This window comes from Triturus cristatus, chromosome 5_2, assembly GCF_964204655.1.
Source record: "Triturus cristatus chromosome 5_2, aTriCri1.1, whole genome shotgun sequence".
NCBI lineage: Eukaryota > Metazoa > Chordata > Amphibia > Caudata > Salamandridae > Triturus > Triturus cristatus.
In genome coordinates, this window is record NC_140588.1 from 151,517,117 (window position 1) to 151,532,317 (window position 15,201).

Here is a 15,201-nt window from a genome sequence, read left to right on the forward strand (position 1 = left end):
TGCCTGTCACATACACAATGGGCACACTGAGAAGAGGAAACAACGCCTTTGATTATTGATTTACAAAACAATAACGCAGAAAATGAAACAACAACAGCTTTCTTTTCCAAGCTATTGATTTAAAGTCAGCCTCTCTCTCATTTCTAGTGTAAATACGAAGACTGCTACGCTGTCTCCTATTCAACCCTTTTTCATGGCTGATTGGGCACCACTGGGGGGGAAATTCCGCACAGGCTTTCCCGCCCAACTATGGGCCTGAAATCGATCTTTTTATATGTGTGGAGCCCTCCGCCCGACTAAGGAGTCTCTGCAGTCGCAAACTAACTATTAAATCGGAGTTTCTGATAGCAAAATATTAGTAAACACACAAAAGTGTAAGTTTACCTTTGTGAATCAGGTCCCTTGTGTCTGTGAGACTAAAGTTTTTTAAACAATCAGGATTACAGCGGAATTTAGAATGAGTCAACTAGTCTTCCTGGTATTCTTAAAATGCTCTATTTCCATTCATTCCCAATTTATTGAAGCAGTTCCGACCCAAAATATAACATATATCTGGCCTAGATTCAAGCCAAGGCGTATAAAATATTCCTGCATAGACACCCCGTGAAAATGTGCATAACAAGTAAATGGACTCTGCACCACCACTCCACAGTAATCTAAGCATTGCCTGCTACTGCACACGTTTTGGAGTCAAATCAATGATGTAAATGTAATACCACAGCTTACTATACATTTTCATCAATCTACATCTAAGATTTCTTTTTCAGTATGTAAATTGTATTTTGGTGTTCTATTAATTCCTTGTGTTTATCTCAAAGGGGATTGCTTCTAATGGGCCTCATTACTATAATCTACTGTCTTCTGAAAGACATTGAATCTGAAAACAATTGCCTACAATTGATTGCATCCGGCTAACGGAAGTATTCAGCCAATAATGGATCGACTTCGCCATTTATTACATAGAACCAGATATATTATAGATGGGATTTTGATAAGAACTTGACCTGCTCACTTAAAGCGAATTGATTTTGACATCTGCTGAGTACAAATGTAATTATCATAGGACAGAAGACAATTTTCAGAAATTGAAAACGAGATAGTCTCTCGAACAATTGCACATTGTACCACGCTATCTGAAAACATTAAGAGCAGGTTAATTAAAAACTAGAGGATATCCTTGAGCAACAAAACGCACACATATCAGCATGTTTTTCTTAAATGAGTAGCACAATGTGGGGCAATTAAATGTATCTCTTCCCTCAGTAGCTTCCATTATATTCCAAAATAGCTCATTGTCTTCACTATTATGGAGTGACAAAGTCAAATAGTTCTACCTAAATATATTTCTTTTTCATTCTGAGGCCTACAGACTCTCTGCAACTGAGAACAACATTGAAACTAGATAATTCTTTATGTGCTTTGGAGTTCTGTTGATTATCGTATTGGTCAGGACTTCATTGAGAAGTATTTTAAACTGTACACTAGCAGGAAGATAGCTTATATTCTATATGTTTCTTCAGTAAAATCACTCTTGGCCTACCCCCTTCACGGCTTTGAAGTAAGGGGCAGATTTACAAGCCCCTTGCGACACTTTTGCAGCACTTTTAACATGGAAAAAGTGAAGCAAAAGTGGCGCAAGGGGCTTGTATAGCTGCCCCTAATAATGTAGGGCCAGGTGTATGAACAATTAGCATATCGGTAACCAGTCGCAAACTAGTTAATGGCTGCTAAAAATGCTTTTACCTATGTGCGTGCAAAAGACTATTTGGTCTCTATACTGTGCAAACCGAATTGTGGGGCATATCATCAAGGACTGGCGATAATTATCGCTAAGCTCACTTAGCGCTAGCATAATTATCGCAGGACAGGCGATAAAATTCCAAGCGCTAACTGCCAAATGTGAGATTATCGCCGGAAATCCAGTGATAATCTTACAAAGTTTGGCAATAGCAAGTTGATAGGGCAGGGCAGACTTAGCCATGATATCCACCTTACATTGGATAGAATGGCTAAGTCAAACTAAAAGCAGGCATAAGGAAAGTAGCGATAACCAAGATTAGTGCTACTTTTCTTATCGATATGCTTGTTAGCGTGCCCATTGATAATTGGAGAAATGTCGGTTAGCGACATTTCTCCAGTTATTTTGGGACAGAACGCCCACTTTGCATCTCATTAGAGATGCAAAGGTGGGCGTTATAGGAAAGGGAGCTAATGCAAGGATTCATGCGATAGCGTGACCTTGCTGATAAGGCGATAAAATTATCGCTGCTTTTCGTCCGAAAACGGACGCAAAAGCGGCGATAACTTAAACAACACCAGGGGCAGCTACCAAACATCGCCAAGGTTTAAATACAATAAATCATAATGGAATTCCATTACAGCGAGATCATTGACTAAGGAAGTTTACTAAAAAAGAAGGCTGCCGTCAATAAGAAGTCTGCACGACGACGGCGAAGTGGTTGACTGTGCCGCTTCATGTTACGCAAGTTGATGCCATGTTAAAACGTTAACGATAGAAGTCAAGTTCGGTGACATGTTTTCTTTGATATGAGCCACAAGTGAATGGACTAGTGATCATTCCCGCTTTTCCTTATATTTCACGATCATAATGAGACACTGAACAGTGATGTGTATTGCACTGCTGGCAGAGTTATTTTGGTCCTGAAGAGAGACCCCCAAGAAGCGGGCTCGAAACGCGTCGACCTTTTGTTTTGTTGTTTGATGTCAAACAATCGTCGGTCATCTAATTTAGGTTATCTCCTGTGCAATGTAATATTGAGATAAAAATATCAAAGATTTTATCGTACATCCTTGGTATTGCACTGTATGATTTATTGTATTTAAACCTTGGCGATGTTTGGTAGCTGCCCCTGGTGTTGTTTAAGTATTCGAAAGTAGATTCTGAGACCAGGCTGCGGTTGTGTTGTATGGATGGTTGCTGATCAGTGTGGGTTATAATTGTTTGGAGTATGGGACATGTGAGTGGATTGTGGGAGTTTGTAAGAGAGACATGATGTTTGTTGAACATTGATATTAAAGGTATTTTATTGTGCTTGTGTTGATAAAGTTGTGCTGCAGTTTCTAAAAATAATTATTTGAAATGTAAGAGAAATTAAAAGGATGTTACATTTAAATTAAAATAAGCAAAATATGGCTTATGGTGTTACAGAATTTCTCTTCTATACACCTGGAAAGGTATATTTAAAACAGTATCAGTATTGGCAATTTCTGTTGATTTATTATTGGAGGCTCAGCCTTACTGATTGGAGCCAAGACCCTTGATTTGTTCTCTAGTTCAACATGGTACATGGCACACAGTGAACGGGGAACAACCTTTACAACGCAACTTTTACAACGCACTACCATTACGACGCGAGTGCATTGACAACGCAGGACATTACAACGCAAGTCTTTACATCGACTTGCACTAGATGGCGTGCTAACATTAAAAATAGTGTAGTTTACTATCCTAACACCTTCCCTACTGTTACGTGGACTGGAGTTGGAATAGTAAATTACACTTTTTTAATGTTAGCACGCCATCTAGTGCAAGTCGATGTAAAGACTTACGTTGTAATGTCCTGCGTTGTCAATGCACTAGCGTTGTAAAACTTTCGTTGTAACAGCATGCGTTGTAACAGCATGCGTTGTAACGTCATACATCCCAGTGAACAGATGTGCAGGAGGTGCTGCATGGCATCGGCATGTGAAGCAGCCCTTTTCCATGGCTGCGGCATGCCCCTGTCATAGTAGCGCCAACTGCGGACTACCAACGCGTGGTCCGATTGTAATACGGCAGTCGGACTGCTGCATGCTAGTAGGGTGGTCTCCTGACCATCTCAATGGCTGTCAGCGGTCCTACCACCGGCATCTAAATTGGACCCTTAAACATAAGAACCACAGGTTGTTTATATACAATAGTATAGCAAAATGCGTATTTTATAAGTGGCAGTGCTTATGCTTTAAGATCTTGAATTTTAACACAATTTCTAAACCCAAGCAGCCATATTGAGCTAAGATATATTAAATACTAAAAAGACATGCTCTGTAGTTGAGCAAACATTTGGTGAATTGATGGCACGATTTAGGTGTCTGCATAAGCGTTGTGGGGGCACTGCAATATAGCCCTGAACATTCCTGTAAGATTATTGATACTTGTGCTATATTGCATAATTAAGCAACCAGAAAGGGAGTCCCCCAGTAGATAAAACTCAGAATCTGAAGACGATGAACCAAATCCACTATCACATCACCACAAGATGCTGCAAGAGCAGCCAAAGGAAAGCATTTTGTGGAGACATTACTAATCATTATTTTTAAGATAAGTATGGATAGAAGTATTTTTCTTTTTAAAATACACAATGCAAATGTGTTGCAGCTTCAGAAAGTAAGCAGAACCTTTATTTTCAGGCTTTTACTTAGTAAAAAATACTGTTAAAGCACAATACTTGTGTTCAAGTATGAGCATTCTGAAGTTTTCTTAAAGGGAAATGGTGAAAGAGTAAAAGCACATATTTTGCCACATCCCCACTGTACTGCCCAATTTCAATTTGTAAGTCACCAGTGTGCCTTCAGATAGTGACATTAGTATGGGCAAGACCTCAACTGACGGACTGAAACCATCAATATGTGAAACATATTGGTATTGTCGAATCCTATGTGACACAATTTCCTGTTGCATAACAGTATATAATTGTTTCACTACATCTTGGACCTAATATAATTGGCATGGTATTCGAAAAACTTTTTGCCTTGAAGTCTCCTCTTTTTGCTTGACTAAGGACTCTGCGTAACTTACCAATGCTAACCAGTGCTAAAGTGCTTGTGCTTTTTCCTTTAAACATGGTGGGCCTGACTCACAAAGGTAAAGTGAGACGAAAGTCTAACTTTACCACTTTTGGTATTCAAAAAGAGCATTTGCTACTTATAAAGGCCCTTTGTAAATACCAAAAGTCGTAAAGTTCAACTTTTGTTATTCACAATGGGCATTAAGGAGTTGTAAATGCGCTTTGAGAATATCAAAAGTCATAAAGTTGGACTTTTGTCTCACTTAAACTTTGTGAATAGGGCTCAACAACATTGGCTTACCTCTGAATTGGCATATTTAATATACTTTTATGTCCATGGTACAGTGATACTACAGGTATGCAGGACCTATAAATTAAATGCTACCAGTTGGCAAGGAGCACTTATTGTGTCATCCACTTAGGTAGCCCTTTATAAATGTCCCAGGCCTGCACGTGTAGCCTTTGTGTGCAATTTTGAACTGCCATTTGACCTGGCAAAATAAACCTTTTGCCAGGCCTAAACCTTCCTGTTTAATTCACGTAAGTCACCCAAAGGGTAGGCTCTAAATAGCCCATAGGGCAGGATGCAGTGTATTTAACAATTTGGACATGTACCTTTCACTTTTGCATGTCCTAGTTGTGAAAAATTCTTAAATTAGTTTTTCACTACTACACGCCTTGCCTCTCCCATAGGATAACGCTGAGTTAACTTATACAGTAAATAAATTATAACTTTTAATTGGGAGCAGGTAGGAATGCTGAGTTTGGTGTCTAAAGAATTGCAATTTAAAACTGTATTTGATGGTGAAGTCGGATTTCATCCTAACAATTTGGTGCCTGCAGTCTGTTTACTGCATGGCATGCCTTGGTGTATCCAGCAGTTTGTCTTTGCATATTGCTCCCAGATTGTGAGACAATGGGAAGATCGGTGGTGGCAGAATGGGCCATCTCAGACTAGACGAAGGGGGAAGCTGTCACCTACCACACTTGCACATCACAAAAGCTTTGCCTGAGCACACTCACAAATGGTTTGGCACTAGTCTAGTATGACCTCCGACAAGTTAGGGTCAGGACAGAGAGGCAGGAAATTCCATGCACCTCTGGTGTGGAAACCTCCAGAACAATCTCCTACTTCAAAGTGGGCAGTGGGTTAAATAATGGACACTCAGATCCAAACCTTTAGTACAAATTTGAACCTGTGGATTATTGTGCTGCTCTGCAAGCAGGACTGCTACTCTGCTGACCTGCTGCCTTGCTGCCTGAGTGAAGGACTGGTCCTGCATCTTGAACCCAGGACCACAAGAGTGATTCCAAGGGCCAGTTGGCTGACCTCCTAATCAGAAGACTCAGGGGAAGAACAGGCTCCAGCCACCTTGAACCTAGCACCTGGACTCAGTCTGCTGTGAGTCTTGGCCAACAAGTGGTGCCACCCCATTTCTGTACCCTTGAAAGTGGACCTGAAGGTGCTCTGCCAACCCAGCTGTGGTCCTGTGGGCAGAACCAACACAGCACAACGCATCGTCTTTCAGATCGGCTACGAAACCATCACTGCCTGGTGCATCTTGTTAGGTTTGAAATTCCTATCCCTGCAACGCTTTCGTCCTATGCTATATTAGGGTAGCAGTGCGTGGCTAAATAGATGCAATTTGTATTCATGTTATGCAACCCACTGAGTTATCCCCGCAATGTGCAGGCTTCAGTTAGCAAGTGTGACTCCATTTTGCATTTCGTAATTCCTATTAGGCTGCTTAGACTGAGCCCGAGTTAGGCATTGTTGCTCATGTTGCTTTCCTCAGCAGAACACTGCATTTCGTTATTATTTTCTCTGCTGCTCATGGCAGTTTACTGACTTACTAATGAATAGGCCATTTTGCCCTGGCAATGCTTATCTCAATGTGTAGTTTATGCTTCCACGTTAGGAGATGCTGAGACCCAGCGCAGTGGCCTTGAGGCCTTGATAACATGTACCCAACTGCCAGGTGTTAGCTCATCCTACTGTGCCTCTTTGTTCATGTTCGGCTCAGGCCGGTAGTTTTCCATTATGGGCGTGGAATGATTATCCATTGTAGACTGTTTGGGGGTCAGTCCCTCAGGAGACATCTTAGGGTGCAGGTCTGATTGGACTCCTCTGCAGAGTATTACTAATAAACATGTAAGTTTGTATTCTCTACTGTCTGACTGACTCTTCATTCTTCGGAAGGCATAGCAGGTGGTTGTAAGTAGCCTGCGTGGCCCCCTAAGGGCCACGTCCTTTAATCTCTAACACAGGATTTCGCACTTCAGCCTGCAATCTATGGCATCCTTGAAAATAATTAAGGACTCCGGAATTGCAAGCCTTACAACTCCTTCGGAACCGCCAGTGCACAACACATCTTCGACACTGGACGCTGCATTACAAGCCGCTCGTCAACAGCATACTCAGCTATGAAGCAGGACCTTGCATCACAGCCTCACAGCTCCTCAGAACTGCTGTTGTGTGACGCATTCTCAACAGGGATCTTGCAATGCTATGCAAACCAGGATTTAAGGTACTTTTGTTCAGTGGGCCTAAGTTGCTCCCTGTAGCCGGCCAGTGTTCCATCGTGGATGGCCTGAACTTGTGACTGTATGCTGATCCATCACAACCAGACAACCGCAGTTGGTACTTTGAGCTTGTAGGCACTATTTTCCCTTCAATTTTTGAAATTGTAAACTCTGGTTTTACTAATTGGATCTCTGTCATTTTGGTTCGATAATTTATTACATTTTGTGCAATGTTTGAGGTGCTAAGTTAAGCCTGACTGCTTTGAGACATGCTATCAGAGGTTAATTTGGGGTTTGTTTATGTTTCACCCTGACAGAGAATGTGATTTGTGCTTGAGTAGGGTTTCACCACCTCAACCAGTAACCCGATTTCAAACACTACCTCAGTTATGGTATCACATTTTTCACTCAGTGACCTTTAACCCCACTGAATTTTTAAGCTTTTCAAAACCATTTAATTGCATTTTCAATGACCAATGACTGTTTGCTACCTCCTTTTATACTTTTATGTTTTCAGTCTTGCACTGACAAAATGGGTACCTGTAAGCCACCAAAAAATGTAAAGGTTGCTGTCCAATTATGTAATGAAACATGACCAGAAGGTTTAGCCCTTAAAGCATTGTAGCACCTCTTCTGTGCAATTGCATTGCTCTCATAGTAAGTTGGGGAATGTCCATGGGTGTTTGATGTTCCTCAGATACTTATGGAAAATCTAGGAGAGTGCTAACTCTTGGATTGTGTCCTGAAGGCACAGCCACTTAGGTAATGTGTGGCAACTCATTGACTTCCTCCATTTCAGAATCAGTATTTTGATGTGCCTCTGCTGCAGTGTTTTGCCCTTTCTGTGATGGAACATCCAAGTCTGGATAAGCAAAATGTTCAAATTTTCAACACAAGAGAAAAAAATAGCTGATTACATTTGTGGCAGCAATCAATAACCCTCCTTCCATAAGGTAGCTTGGAGTTAGAATGTTGGACTTCATCCATGTATGCAAGTCAATACAGAAACTTAGGAAGAGGTTCATTTTGTTTATCTTCCTCCTAAAAAAGAAGAAGTATTGTACCACAGCAGCTAAGTTAGGTTCTAAGTTGATTCCCATGAAAAAAAAACTGTAAGCTACTTTGTGGTCTTTAAGATGATTAAGTATCTTACAGCTGTGTCTTTTCCAAAAATGGTGTGTAATCAGATATATTCTCAGACTCCTTAGAGTCTTAGCCTCAACAATCCATACTCAATCCATACTTTGGGCCTGATTACAAGTGTGGGGGTGTTGGAGCAGGCCACCACGCCAGTGCCCCGCTGCAACACACCAAACCCGTAGTCAGTTCACCCAATGTATTCGGACTGGAATACTGGTCGGGCAGTCCTGCATCAGTGGTCTCACTGCGGTGCCTTTCAAAGGATCATAGGAGAGCCTTAGAAAGGCACTGCTTTGGGAGTGCCACAGCCTGTTCCTGCACGGACTGAAAAGCACAATGTTGTGCATTTGGTTCCGTGAAGGAACAGGGGGTACATACAGACAGGGGGTTACACTGGGTGCCCCCCCCCCCCGAATGCACCCCTATGCACAGAGGCAACCATCACCCTTTTCATGGCAGGCTCACTGCCATGAAAAGGGTCGTAGTTAGGAAACTCGTAATATGTGTGGCGGTGCACTCTGTCATAGTGGCCTTCTGTAATACTACTCTTTTGACATTTGCCCACTTTTACAAAGGTTTTACATTGAGTATACTTAAAGTTTTTAATGCAGACCTGACACAAAATCCTTTTGGGAATTTTGGAAGCAATGCACATGAACATTGGTATTACCTTGTGTTACTTTGCGTCTGGAAGGCATTCCATGGGTTGTGCATGGTCATTCCCCTGCAGTTACCCTCAGATTTTGACATAGAGCCATATCTACGGAATACTTGTAGACCTGCATTTGCACCAAAATCATGCGCCTCTCTGAGGTTGGAATAATGAGGATAAATATCTTTATTCCTCTCTGATATTTTCTCTTTCCATGTGTGTTACATTTTGCAGCACGCATACAAAGAGGAAATAGTCTCAAAGGACAATTTGTTTGTGCAGGAAGATACATCTTTCTACAGAAAAACTAGTCTGACCACAATGCAGAAACCCTTGCACTATAGGACAAGGCTGCCTGCATTGGTGCTAGGAAGCACAAAGTGCACTAGTGTGTGGACAGAGCATAACTGTACCATATACCACTATACCATAAGTAATGGAGAAAAGTCTCTATACTTTACCATAGGGAGATCTCATCAGTCTGGGCAAAGATCTCCGCTTGATAAAGTTTCGGAAAAAATAAAAGAGGTTATTAAACTTGGAAAAAGTGAATATTCATGTAAATTTATTGTATATATTTAGGGCAATAAAATTGTGCTGTAAGGCCTTCGAACATAAAAAAAAAACGGACAGCAGCCAAGAGGCAATGGAATTTTATTGTAGGGCTACTAATTACTACCATGATAATATTTGATCCACCCGTCATATTGGTTGCCTCCAAGTGTTTCATGACACATCAAGTCATACAGAAAATCTTGCCTTAACTGCCTTTCTCTGCTCAGAAGAAAATGTGTCCAAGCTCGTATTTCTTCTCGGCTGGACTATGACAATGCACTCTACCTGGGCTTGCCTTCTTTCCTTCTGGACAGACTCGAGGTGGCTAGGAATGCAGCCACACATTATTTGAATCCTTCAGTAAAATTTATTTTTACTTCTCTTTATTGGACATTGGATTTCTATTCACCAGAGCAATTGTGTTTAAGACAATCTGCCTAGAGTTGAAAGTGAGGAAAGGAATGGGCCCTATGTACCTTTCTAAAAAAGAACAGTCTTTACTCTCCTACATATACCTTATGTTCTTCTCTAGCTGGTCCAGCTCTAGGTTCTTATACTGAGATGCTGCCGCAGGGGAGAATGTTTATTCTTTTATTTCAAGCCAAGATCAGGAACTCCCTGCCAGCTGTGCTGAGGTAGTTGCAGGATTAATCTACATTTCAACAGTTGTATTGTGGGTCTTCAGCAGGGGTTGGCGGAGTTACATAAAAACTCTGCAAGATTCTGCTGAGTTCTGTGAGCTGTGGAATTAGGCACGTCACACTGTTTTTTAGCTCCATGTTGTATAATCAGCAAAAACAGCATCAAGTGGAATGCCACAGGGCGCTGCTTCTTTCTGCGGCTTGAGTAAATGTTCTACTCGAGGGGCAGCTTTCTCAACATGAACAGTAGCGAGCTGCCATGGCTGCCTGCAGGGCCGGACTGGCCGTCGCGGGCACCGGGCAATCCCCCGGTGCACCGCACGGGTGGTGGCCGGTTTTGGGCCCCTGGGGGCTGTTTTTGTTACAGGGCAGTTTTTGCAGCATAGCTGGGTCCCAGTCCGGCCCTGGCTACCTGTATCGATAAATCTCACCGGGAAGCGATCTAGCACTCAATTTTCTTGGACTCGCTTGCCAACTTAACTTTGGTGAGCCATTAACAAGACTACGTGGCTGTTAACAAGGCTTTTCTGGAACTCCGTGCTCCAAACAGAGCGCGGCTTGGGAAAAAATCAACAAACTCCGCCAGCGGAGCAGAGTTTACCGCTCAACTCTAGTCTTAAGTCAATATGATTATTAGCCTAGCACCAGGACACCCCTTCTTGGTTTAACAGAGAGCTTTAAAAATATTATTCAATCATTATTCATTCATTTTAAAGGTAGAACTAAAGAAAATAAGCTAAATCATTAACGGCTACATTTTGAAATTAGATCTTTTATTAAGTTAAATATACATTCAATTACATTAAAAGCATTTTTCTCTTGTTTAAATTTAAAAATAAGTATCCACCTAACTAAACATGATCTTTTACCATACAATTATATTGATTAAACTTGATTTATGGAATTCATTAAAAGTAATATAAGTATATTTAATAAAGTGTATAATTAAAAAAGTATGCACTATTTTTATATATTTTGAAATTATAATTATTTAAATGTTAACTATATAAAACAAAATTTGATTCAACATTATTTTCTATGGGGTTTACATTTAAGTCTCCGTCTCCATTATTTTCTATTGGAGTATGTTGCAGAGCCAGCAGTTGGCTCAGGGCTGGACTTAGCAACTTGCACTTATAAGTACCCCTTTGAGTAACTTTATAATCTGAATTTTATTAGCCAAAAGTAGCAAACTTAATCAAAACTGTAATCATAAAGCTGCATCTGTAAATTGCTCACAAGTGTAACTTACTTTGGTTAAGAGCCCCACTTGAATATAAGGATGAGTGGAGAGCACTGAGTGGGTGCAGGTTGTGTGTTGGTGCAAGTCCATAATTACAGGTCTTCATAGGGTCATGCAGATAAGTTCTAGTCAGGCAAAGACAGACAAACAAAACACTCAACCTTACACTCTAAAAGGTAAGCAACTTCCAGAAGGTGTGCACAGCTTTATATATCAGGATGTGCCCAAGGTGGCCACCGAACTCATAAGATTGGAGCGCACTGTAAGAGTTGTGCATAGATGCAAACTCACAAGATCAGAATGAACAGGCCTATGTTGCTCGATGGTCGTGTACTATTGGCCCTTGCTGGTCTCACAGCACAATGCACACCCACGCCCAGCAGTGGGCAACAAACATGTAGGTTCTGTAATACCAAGGGGGACAGGCGTTAGCAATGAGCGTCCAGGTGAGGTAGTGGGAAAGGATTCTCCAAACTGACAGAACTGAGAAATTGTAGCACAACTGGTCTCAGTGATAAGAAAAGGCATGTGCCTATCAGAGGCACATGGCAAGGCTTGGTAATGGACATGAACATTGATTATGCAGCATGTGTAGGCTTTATACAAAAGCACATAGCCCTACTTGCTATCTACTATCAATTTAGAATATGATAACAATGCAATGTATCCAATGTCACATCACTCTCTCCTTATGTGTGAATAATACTTATGGTTGTATTTTACAATGTTTTCACAGTTTCAATATGATGAGAGTAACTCTGTGATATTTGCATCAAACATCCAGTGGTATGTGTACTGTTGCATGTTGATGTATTGTCTGTAGGACAAGGAACGCTATGATATATGTTTAAATAACAATAATTATATTTGTAAGATATCAGCACCAATTTATTATGTTGTATAGTAGCTATGACCAAAATCGAGCACAATTGTGTACTGTGTGCCTTTTGTTTTTTAAGAGTTGGCATGTACCACATTGGTATTATTGAACAACTATTGATATGTGTCAGAAATTGGGATTCTGTTTGGCAGAGGTATGCACCCTGTGCAAGCAGGAACCACAATCCTAGCCATGGTAATTCACAACACACCCTAAATAATCCTGCGCTCACCCCCTGGTTGCTTGAGACAGAGCAGTCAGGCTAAACTTAAGAGGCAATGTGAAAAGTATTTGTGCAACACTTCAAACAGTTACATAATGAAAAAAAACACAACAATAATCCACACCAGGTTAAAAGAATAGAACTTAATATTATAAATAAAACAAAACAAAAATAACAAAAATCCAACATGTAGAAGTCAAGGTTATGAATATTTAAAGAATAAAGGTAAAATAACACTTAGAAGCAATAGGCGCTTATCTGGTTGCACTGCATTTGGCATAGTGAAAAGTAAAGGCCGACCGCAATGGAGCATGGGTCGGGGACAGAGACCCACTTGGGCCTGCTGAACCAAAGTAACTTGATGCGTTGTTGACGAGGAACTGAGATGCAGCCAAAGTGATGCGTCGGTGCCGAGCCATGCTGTGGACGAGATACGTCGATTTTCTCCACACTACTGCTGCGATGCATCAGTTCTGAGTACAAGGCACTGGTTCCGAATGTGATGCATGGCTACTGCTCCCGTATTTGGCGATGTCTGGATTCCGAAGGTGATGCCTCGATTCTGAAGGTGAAGCACCAGGTCCGCTCCAAGCAACAACGAGGATGTTCTAGTTCCAACTAACGCAAAGGTGAAATTGCACTGGTTGCAATTAGGGTGTGTGGGTTCTGGCTGAAACAGAACTTTATACCCGCTCCCCAGGGCCAAGGACTGTATTAGCACTACTTGGCAGGGCAAGACTATCAGCAAGCGAAGTCCAGGTGCTGAAGCAGGATGAGTCAAAGGCTTTTATATCCCTGAGACTCAAACAGTAGGCAAGCCAGCAAGCCATAGGAGTCACTCTTGGTTCAAGTAATTCAGGCCAGTCCATCTCACCCAGACAGAAGATAAGCTAGCAGCAGGGCAGCTCAGAAAGACAAGAGCACAGCAGGGCAGAATTCCAGCAAAGCAGAATTCTAGCAGAGTAGCATTTGTTTCAGGAGCACAACAGTTCTTCTTCATAGCCGAGTGTTCATAGGTCTAGAAGTGTGCTGAAGTTATGGTGTCAGCGGTCCAGTACCTATACCCAGTTGAGCCTTTGATATGGAGGAGACTTCAAAGAAATCTTTAAAGTACACAGAGGTCCCCCTTTCTGCTGTGGATCCAGACTCCCTACAGGGGGTATGCAGCCCTTTGTGTGACAACAGGACATAGCCTATTTAGGTGTAAGTGTGAGGCTGTGCCCAGCTCCTCCCTCCCATCTCTCAAGAAGTCCCATCAAGACACACACTCCCTTTGTGTGTGGCTGGCTAGAGTGAATACAGAGAGCCCAACTGTCAACCAACCCAGACTGAACAGAGACAGGCAGCAGGAACCAAGGGGCATATGCATCAACATTAGCATTTGCGATTCCTTATTAGCGAAAAATAAGGATTCGCTAATAAGGAATAGCAAAAGGCTATGCATGTAGGAATCGCTATTCAAATAGCGATTCCTTAATATTCCTTATTACCGAATCGGTAATACCGAATCGGTAATAAGGAATACCTACCCATTCATTCCTATGGGCTTGGAGGCCCATAGGAATGAATGTAAAGCCAGTCAGTATTAGCGATTCGGTATTACCGAATCGCTAATAGCGGGAGCACTTTCAAGGGTGCCAGGGTGTCAAAAGGACACCCTGTTGCACCCCTGAAAATGATATGTGCACATATGTTGCACACACACATGCTCTAAGGGCATGTGTGTGCGCAACATGAAACTTTGAAAAATGCACAAAAGTGCATTTTTCAAAGTTTTTGCAAATTACCATGCAGTTCATCTTCATGGTAATTTGCTCCCCCTATTAGCGAAATCGCTAATTTTTTAACTTTGATGCATTGCATTTAAGGAATCTCACTTTGGGATTCCTTAAATGCAATCGCTATTTAAGGAATCGGTATTTAAGGAATCCCTATTTAAAGAATCGCTATTTAAGGATTCCTTAAATAGCGATTTCTGCTTTTGGGTTGATGCATTGGGATTGGGTATTTTTTCCTTAATACCGGGAGCTATTACCGAATCGGTATTTTACCGACTGGATTTTGGGTTGATGCATAAGGGTGCAAATGGCTAAAGTAAGTAAATACCAACTTTCTAAAAATGACATTTGCCACACTGTTGTTTAAAATCCAATTTCACCATAAATTGTGCTTTCATATTGGGATTTCAGTGACACCAAACATGAAAAGTCTATTACTTTACAATTGGGAATGACACTTAAAAAATGCAATAAGGGAAGCCCAATGTTTTCTTATGGGAGAGATAGACCTTACAGTAGTGAAAACCGAAATTGGTTTTTTTTCACTACCAAGACATGCATCATTTAAAAGTTCATGTCCTGCCTTTTAAATTCATTGCACCTTGCTCTGTGGGTCATCATATAGGACCTACCTTAGCGGTGACATATATGTATAAAAAGGGAAGGTTCAGGCCTGGCAAGAGGGTTAACTTGCCAGTTTGGCATGGCAGTTTAAAGCTAACCCCATAGACTCTGCAATTGCAGGCCTAAGCCATGTTTAATGTGCTAAGTAAGTGAGT